The sequence below is a fragment of the Bubalus bubalis genome, chromosome 23 (genome assembly GCF_019923935.1).
Source record: "Bubalus bubalis isolate 160015118507 breed Murrah chromosome 23, NDDB_SH_1, whole genome shotgun sequence".
Classification (NCBI taxonomy): Eukaryota; Metazoa; Chordata; class Mammalia; order Artiodactyla; family Bovidae; genus Bubalus; species Bubalus bubalis.
Window position 1 is genome coordinate 12,612,109 of NC_059179.1, and position 10,039 is coordinate 12,622,147.

Genomic DNA, 10,039 nt, shown 5'->3' on the forward strand with positions numbered 1-10,039 from the left:
CATCCCTCAAGTGAGGGTGCTGAACCACATGTTTCTAAGGTCCCTTCCTTCCTGATTTATTAGTCAGTGAAGCTAGGGTCAGAGAGATTCTTAGGAACAAATGTTTCCAGTGTATTGAGAGGGCTTCCCTGTTGGCTCAGATGGTGAGGAATCTGCCTGCAATGTGGGAGACTCAGATTTGATCCCTTGCTTGGGAAGATCCCCTGAAGAATGGAATAGCAACCCACTCCAGTATTTTTGCCTGGAGAAGTCCACAGACAGAAGAGTCTAGCAGGCTACAGTCCATGGGGTCACAAAGAGTCGGACACAACTGAGTGTATATTGAGAAACCAAGTCTCCTGGGAAAGACATACATGAAGATTAAAGTGAATCATTTTCCCACCTTGATCTGAAAGATCAAGGGCTGAAGAGCTGAAAAGTGCACTTGTTGATGTTACTAGAGAGCTCTGGAATATCACTCTTCATGAGCATGTGTTCTACAGTATTTGAGATGACAATAAAAGCCAGAAGTCAGTAAACTTTTTCTGAAAACGTGAAAGTGAAAGTTTCTCAGTCGTGTCCGACTCTTTGTGACCCTCATGGATTATACAGTCCATGGAATTCTCCAGGCCAGAATACTGGAGTCATTTCTTTCTCCAAGAGATCTTCCCAACCCAGGGATCGAACCCAGGTCTCCCACCTTGCAGGTGGATTCTTTACTGGCTGAGCCACCAGGGAAACCCAAGAATACTGGAGTGGGTAGCCTATCCCTTCTCCAGAAGATCTTCCCAACCCAGGAATCAAAGTGGGGTCTCCTGCATTGCAGGCAGATTCTTTACCAGCTGAGCTAAAGGTCAGATAATAAACACTTTAGGCTCTGCAGGCCCATAGTCTCTGTTGCCGCTGTTCAACCCTGCCTTTGTGGTATGAAAGCAGACACAGACAACAAACGAATGAGTGTGGTTGTGTCCAATACAAAGATATGTGATAAGACCTGACCCATGGGCTGCAGTATGCTGACTCCTGGAACAAGGGATGGTCTTCCTTCACAGAGAGATGCAAGGCCAATTAGCATTTGTCCTTATGGAGGAGTCTGGAGGGAATGGTGCAAAGTCATAAAATGATTTGGAATAATAATAGTAATATGAAGATCCCTGACACAGGAGCCACAACATGTAGATTAAAGCCAAATTCCATTATTCAACTAATTGGCAAATTGTTTAACCTCCACCAACCTCAGTTTCTTAATTTTTAAATGGAAAAAAAAAAACGGAAATGCTATGCCTAAAGGAATAAGAACAAGCATAGTAACAGTTCACATTTGAATGTCATAAAATTTTAAAAGCTCCTTTTACTTTTATCATCATATTTAATTCTAAACAAAACTTAGTTTCTGCCTAACGTGGTAGATGTTATCTAATTCTCAGCATTCTGACTTGTAGATACCATCATTTCCATTTTATGGATAAGACACTTAAAGTCATGTGAAGAGTAAAACTGAGATGAAAATACTCTGCTATAACACTTTATAGCATAAAGTGTTATAATTGCTCAAGATGAGTATAATTCTTCCCAAGTACAATTCTTCCCAGTTCTTCCATAGATTAAAGTAGTGCCTTTTCATCATGGAATTTAAATCTAATTCAACATGTGCATTCTAACACCCACTATTGTATGTAATCAGCCTCCACCCTCAAGGAGCTCCTGATCCCCATACATACAGAACCCTAATTCACCCCTAAGGAGAGGCTAGAGAATCTCTCCTATTTCCTTGCCCTCCCTAAAGCATATCCAAAAAAACAGAGTTGCTGTTATTTTCATGGACATTATAGTCACATGGCAACAGAGATCCAGACATGGTTCCCACCTGCGCCAATAAAATATGTGAAGGAATGGTGAAGCAGAGATGTTCAGTGAAATCTGGCATCTTCCAACTCCCAATAGCCCTGCAAGTGAGAGGCTGCAGAGATTCTCCTTTGTCTGAACATGCGTAAAGGCAAGGATGACAGGTACTTAGCGAGTATCTTCCCATGGTTTACATTGGATGATCAGATGAAAAAGACACACACCAGGACATCACTGTCAAGTGTTTGAAATCCTCCCAGGCATTACCTTTAGACACTATACAGTTTTAAAGAGCAAAGACCATGGTTGTTGAATTCCATCTGCAGAGCACCTCACAGTATAATTGACACATACATGACTCTTTATTTATTTATTTTTTTGGTGGTTTTTGATATGTGTTTCTTTTTACTACAGTTGACCCTTGAACAACACAGAGGTTAGGGATACCAAACCACCCCCTCAAGCAGTCAAAAATCCATGAATAACTATATTCAGCCCTCTATATCCATAGTTCCACATCCAGGGATTAAACCAATGGCAGACTGTGTAGTACAAAAATTTGCATCTAAGTGTACCTACACTTGGGTACAGATGTGTGTTGTTCAAGGATCAACTGTAAAGGGAGCATTGTTCTAATACAGAAAACCAGGAAATACACACACATAAAAATAAATAATTGATGAAACAAGACTAATTCATAATTTCATAAGGCAAAATATCTATGAATGTGGCAAATCATTTTCAGAGATGGCCACAACCACTCCTCCCTCCTACATGCACTTTTGAAATGTGATTTTGCCACTCCTCTCATCTAGAGATGGAATTTGATTTTCCCTCCCCTTGAACCTGACATCACAGCTTTTTTGCCAACAAAACGTGGCAGAGTGACATTGTACAAATAATGGCTTTAGACTCTAAGAGGACTAACAGCTTTTGTTTTTGCCTGCTAAGAGCCTCTAGTCTCCATATTATTAACAAAACAAAAAAAATTCTTCTAAAATAAGCTATTTAAATAAGATAAAGTCTTATAACATCACAAGTCCAAGTTTCAGCTGAAAATCATTTGATACCAAGAACAGAAAAGATCCCAAATCAAGTGAGAAAAGAAAATCAACCAATATGACACAAATGTTGGAATTATCTGACATGGATTTTAAAGTAGCCATCTAAAAAGTGCTTCAGTGAGCATATGAACATGTTTGAACTAAATGAAAAATAGAAAGTCATAGAAAAGAAACAAGGTATGAAGAAAAAAACAAATGGAAATTCTAGAACCAATATATAACATCAATGAAAAAAAACACTCAGTAGATGGTTCAACAGCAGAAAGAAAAGGACAGAAGAAAAATAAAAAAGTTGAAAATTAAAATAGTAGAAATTACCCAATCTGTACAACAGAGAGAAAGAAAATAGAAAAAAAAAAAAATGAATAGAGCCTCAGGGACATGGGGGACTATGGCAAAAGATTAACATTCATGTCACTGAAGCTCAGGAAAAAGGGAGAAAAAACGTGGACTGAAAAAGTGTTCAAGGAAATCATGGCTGACAATTCCCCCAAATTTGGTAAGACATAAACCTACAGATACAAGAAAGAAACTCCAACAAGATAAATCCAAAGAAATCTATGTCAAGACATATGATAGCTAAACTGAAAACTGAAGATAAAAATAATGTTGAAAACAGCCTGAGAGAAATGATGCATACCTATAGATAGGGGGAAAAAAACCCAGTTTGAACAAGGCAGACTTCTCATTGGAATCCCTGAAGGCTGGAAAAAAAAGTGGCATAACAACTTTCAAGTGCTGAAAGACAAGAACCATGAATTCAGAATCTTATAATTAACAAATATAGCCTTCATGGAGAGGAAATAACATATTTTCAGATAAAGGTTAACTAGAATCTACTTCTAGCAGAGAGCAACTAGAAAAGAACGACTAAGGGAAGGAAGTTCTCTAAACCGAAAGAAAACTGATAAGACATCTTAGAAGATGAGAATATTAAGAATGAATGCAGAAAAAGCAAAAGAATGGTTTTGATTTTTATAAATGCAGTAATACTTCCTTCTCTTAAATTTTCTAAATGATATGGTTTAAGAGAAAAGTTCTAATTGATAGTTGAAGAAAAATTATGACAATGTCTGCTTTGGTTCCCCATGTGTATACAGGAAATATCTAAGACAAGATTAGGGGGAGAGAGTAAAGGGATTAAAAAAGAGGGAAGAGGTTTATACACTTAAGTCAAACTGGTAAATGTTGACACCTGTAGACTGTGATATGGTGTGTATGTATATAAAGTAAAACCTAGAGTAATCATCATAAAAGATACACAAAAGAAACATTTTTAAATGCTATGGAAATCAAAATTGAATTTAAATTGCCCTCAGGAAGGCACAGAAAAATGAAAAAGAGAAAACAAATCAAAATTTTTTTAAAAAGCACAATTACAGTGGCCACCAAGGAATCATGTGCAAAGTGGTTAAAGGTACTGGAGCCAGCTCATCCAGATTAAATTTCTGACTCAACCACACTGGGCAAATCCCCTAGTCTCCTTGTGCATTAGGCACTGTATCTGTCAACCAGAGATAACAGTATCCACTGCACAGTATCGTGTTGAAGTCTGAATAAGTTAATATTTATTAGCAACGGCATCTGCAAAAGGTAAATATATACATGTTTTCCAATTAAATAATATACAGTTGACAGAATAATGTGAGGATTAGGGGCACCCACCCCCCACACCACCAAAAATTCTGAATAATCTATAGCCACTTCTCCCTATATGTGATTCCTCCATACCCAAGATCCCTCTGTATCTGAGGTCCCTCCTTATACGAGTTTCTGCATCCTCGGATTCAACAACCAAGAATCACACAAGACTATAGTATTTACTTTTGGAAAAAGTCCACAAATAAGTGAACCCACACAGTTGAAGCCTGTGTTGCCATCAAGGGTCAAATGTAATTAAATTGACTTCCCAACTAGGGGCAGAGGAACATCCTCCTAGTTCTCATTCTTGCCCTCCTAAATTACACTGTGACAAACATTCTTGTTCTTTAGGCTTCTTCCATATTTCTGACTATCTTTAGGATACAGGGCTTCCCTGGTGGTTCAGATGGTAAAGAATCTGCCTGAATGCAGGAGACCGTTTCCATCCTTGGGTTGGGAAGATCCCCTGGAGCAGGGAATGACTACCCACCCCTGTATATATTGCCTGAAAAATCCCATGGACAGAGGAGGCTGGCAGGCTACCGTCCACGGGATCACAAAGAGTCGGACATGACTGAGTGACTAACACTTTCACTTCAGGATACAGGAGTTCTCTGAAAAATGTCTTGATGTTCACATGCAACCTCACTTTTTTTCTTCTCAGGATAAACACTGCAGACTTCTATAAGAAGAAGAACAGACACAGAACTTGAATAAAGTAGCTGCAGTTTTTCACCAGATTCATTTTGCCAGCACAGAGCAATGAATTCACTGATGCAGCATAGTATCCTGGTTAGGAGCAGAGACCGTGAGGTTAGATGGCCTGGTTTCAAATTCCAGTTCTATCATTTATTAGCTGTGCGACTTTGGGCCTATTGCTTAACCTCTCTGTGCTTCAGTTTCTTCACCTGTAAAAGGGAAGGAACAATAATATATAACCCACAGGAAAGTTATGGGGCTGAAATGAGTTAATGTACCTGAAGTACTCAGAGTGGTGCCTGCCATTCAATCACATACAAATGCTAAGTGAATTCCCTTTTGTGATGGCCTAAATTGATCCTGAAAGCATGCAGTTAAGAAAACAATCATAAACCTCAATGTGAAATGGTGAGGAAAAGAGGGAAAATACCTCCCTCTTTCATCAATGAGCAACGTCAGCTGCCAAGAGTATTGTAATAGAGCTATTGGTTATGCGGCACCACAATCTGTAGCTGCTGAACATGGAATTCCCTATAAATCATCTTTAAACAATGAGTGAAACAAGTCATTTTGCATAAAGAATTTTTTTTTCATCTGAACAGATTCTAGCTGCCTGCACATGTGGGAGCTTAGCATATTTATTTGATGACAAACATATTGCCCCATCCCATAGGGGCATCCTAAAGGCTCAATGTTTAGTTTGAAATCTTTGAATATCTTGATTTAAAGGAATTCTGCAATTTTTGGTTTAAAGAGTTCCATGACTCAATGGGTTTATTCTTAGATTCCTTATGGCTGTAAATCAAAATATAAGATCATGCTTTGGGAGATGTTGTTTGTTGTGTTTTTAAATGGAGTTAAAAATAAATTGCTAAAATCTCTCTTAAACTCTGGGCCTAGAGTAGATTCTATTTGGGGAAATTATTACACAGTATGTAAACAAACTGTACCAAGATAAATCATACAAGATTCCATAATTCCTTGCTGCTAAAGCATAACAGCTGCTTGCTGCAGAAATGTCAGTTTTCTCTCTAAGTCTAGTTTCTCCTTTCCTCATGTACAATGGCTGATGTCACCCTGGGATCTAAACACGGGACAGACTATAAAAGCATTGTGTGTGTTAGTCGCTCAGTTATGTCTGAATCTTAGCTACCCCATGGGCTGTAGCTCACCAGGCTCCTCTGTCCATGGAATTCTCCAAGAAAGAATACTAGAGTGGGTTCCCATTCCCTTCTCCAGGGGATCTTCCCAACCTAGGGATCCAACCCAGATCTCCTGCACTGCAGGCAGATTCTTTACCATCTGAGACACCAGGGAACCCTGGTGACAACACAAAAGCATTAATCCATCCATTTTATTCAACCTTGCAGCAAGATATGCAAGACCCAAAGGAATTACTCTATAATGGTCAGACTCCATACATTGTAAAAAAAAAAAAAAAAGAAAAAAAACAGAGATGTTTGGGGCTGATACATATGCTCTCAACTCATACCTGATTAGTATATTAACCATACATTTTGATTTCCCAATCCAGTTTCAATGTTGAATATTCTGACCTATTTTTAGCATAAACTATCAGATCACCCTGGAAATTCCAATAGCTAAGCATTTTTAATCACACCTTCCCTATAACCCTGAAGAGCCATGTGTTTCATTTTAAGGTGTGAAAAAATATTAAGACCATGAGCCCAGGCAGCCTTTCCTGTTCATAACAGCTAAGTACTGTCTGCCCATTTTCAGGGCTCAACATTAAGGTTTGACTTCCATAACTTGGGGAACGTGATTAGCATTCCAAAGAAAGCTTCAGAAGGGAGGCCTCATATGATTTCTTAAGAATTTCTGCTCCAATGTGCTTTGGAGATCTTACAGATTTAAAGAAGAATTTGAAGTAAATAAGAATACGCCACTAGAGGACTTCTAGTTGGGAAATATTCATATATTGGACCCTGTTCTCTTAGGGGATTAGCTCAATGGAGCATGGCTAAGATAATGGGAACAAAGACCAAAGAACACTCCAGCCTCTGCAGCTTTAGAGTACAGACTCTGGAATCAGACACAGATTTTAATCTTATCTCTGCAGTTTATAAGCTGTGTGACCTTAGACAAGTTAAAAAATCCTCTTTGGTGATAATAACAGTGTCATCCCAGTACTATTGTTGTGAGGATTAAATGAACCAAAATACCTAGAATAGTGTTTCTAAAACAGCATTTCCTATTTTAGTATTCTTATTATTGAGGCTGTTATACTGTCATGTCCATATTGAGAGAGATTTACTCAGAAACAAGAACCAATAAAACATATTAAGTGCCTACCACTTCCCCATTCCTGTGCTAATCACTCAGAATTCAATGATGTAAAAACATGTGGGTAAATGAGGGAGAAAAAACAAAGCTGCCAGGCAGAAGAATTCCAGCTGGACTCCCCACTCAAAAGTAATAATCGCACATGGTGACTCTGTTTCAAAGAGCACAGTATAGACGGGGCGGGGGAGAGGGTACACACAGCGTTAAGTGAAGGGACCTAGCAAACGCTAGCTCAGCCAGGTGAGCAAGGGCACCATCAACAGCGTTGCATCGGGTTCATCACATGTACCCTGCTGCTGCTGCTGCTGCTAAGTCGCTTTGGTCGTGTCCGGCTCTGTGCAACCCCATAGACGGCAGCCCACCAGGCTCCCCTGTCCCTGGGATTTTCCAGGCAAGAACACTGGAGTGGGTTGCCATTTCCTTCTCCAATGCATGAAAGTGAAAAGTGAAAGTGAAGTCGCTCAGTTGTGTCCGACTTTTAGTGACCCCGTGAACTGGAGCCTACCAGGCTCCTCCGTCCATGGGATTTTCCAGGCAAGAGTACTGGAGTGGGGTGCCATTAACCCCAGCCAACTCATAAGAAAAACATCAGACACATCACAGTTGAGGGACATTTAACAGAATACCTGGCCAGTACTCCTCAAAGAGTTCAAGGATACCCAAAACAAGAAAGGTCTGAAAAACTGTCACAGCCAAAAGAAGGCTAAGAAGACATGAAAACGAAATACAATGTTCTGGTTCCGAGAACAAAAAAGGACACCAGATGAAAATGAAAGAAATGTAAGTGAAGTGTGGATCTAGTGATAATACTACACCATATTGTAACAAATGTACTCTACCAGTCTAAGTCATCAATAATAGAGGAGACTAAAGAGGTCTATGGAGATTCTCTGTACTGTCTTTTCAATTTACCTATAAATCTAAAACTGTTCTGTGGGGGGAAGGGTGAGGGGAAGGGGTAGTTAGGGAGTTTGGGATGGACAGGTATACACTGCTTTTTTTAAAATGGATAACCAACAAGGTATAGCACAGATAACTCTGCTCAATGTTATGTGGCTGCCTGGATGGGAGGGGAGTTAGGGGGAGAATGAATACATGTATATGTATGGCTGAGTGCCTTTGCTCTCCACCTGGAACTATCACAATAATGTTAGTTGGCTGTATCTCAATACAAAATGAAAAGTTAAAAAAAAAGTTGTTAAATAAATGAATAAATTGAAATCACCGTGTGATTTAAAAAAATATACTGTTCTAGAAACTGAAGTTCATTCAAAAAAAAAAGAAGAAAGAGAGAGAGAGATAGGTGAGGTTCACAAGGAACACCCAGAGTAACAAGAAAGACAAGAAACTAAATTATAATACATGATAGTGTGGCATGCATAAGGACGGAAATGTAAAATGTGCAGAGTCTGCATGGAACATGGAAGGGCTAATGCCAGTGTCCAGGGTGGTAAAGTAGAGCTTCAGGAGGGACGCACAGCCTGAGCTGCAGTTTCTAGGAATGAATTAGGAGGTGTGGAAGGCAGGCCTCCTAAACAGTAAGGACAGCTTGGGTAAGACCTGGGTACTACTGAGCCCTTTGGTATTGTCACGGCATTCAGGGGGAAGGAAAGAAGTCACAAAACAGGACACTGGAGAGGAAAGAGCCAGATCAGAAAGACCTAGCTGCTGGACTAAGAACTGGACCGCACTCAGCCAGAGGGAAGCCCAGCCCAGCAAAGACGTTTCCAAAAGGAGAAGACTGAAAGGGCAAAGTAGTGGGAAACGCTAACAGGCACACCATTCCCTTTAAATTCAAGCGCCTGTCATTCCTCCACTGCCAGAAATGACAGCTGGAACATACCAGACCTGACCTACTTTTAACTCCATTTGTCTGCTAATGCCATTGGGCTCAATTTATGGATGGCTAATAGGCTCTTTCTAGAGAAAGATTCATGACTAGAGAAAAAGAACTTAGCATTATTAGTCAGAAGGCTTCTCCTGGAATGGAGAGAGCAAATAGCAGAAGGGCCCAGTCCTTAAGGCTTGACCTGGATGACAAGTCTTAGCCATCTCAGCCTGAGTGTGGTTCTGTGAACCAGCACCACGCTAGGGAGAACAGGGAGCAGACATTAGGCTGGGGGTTAGGAAATGCACTTTTATAAGGGGCTAGAGCTGAGGAAAGTGCCCTGGGGATTGGGCTCCATCCTGAAAAGAGGCCAGCAGTCTAGGAAGCCTATTAAAATAATAAGACAAACCCCCATCACTTTTTGCAGAGCTACCAGCAAGCCCCTTACTTCATGAAAAACAACAGAACGGCTTGTGGGTTCAGTGAGAAGATTTAAATTCCAATGTATGAAATTCACAAAGAGAAGAATTTGTCCAACCAACTCTTTTGGTTCCCACAATAAGGAGAGGCACAATATGTGGAAGGGTCACACCTAACAAACAAATCCTCCATTCCACATGCTTTTTACATGTCATTCCAGGAAGCCATGAGGAGCAAACTCTGGGCATACTTATTAGAG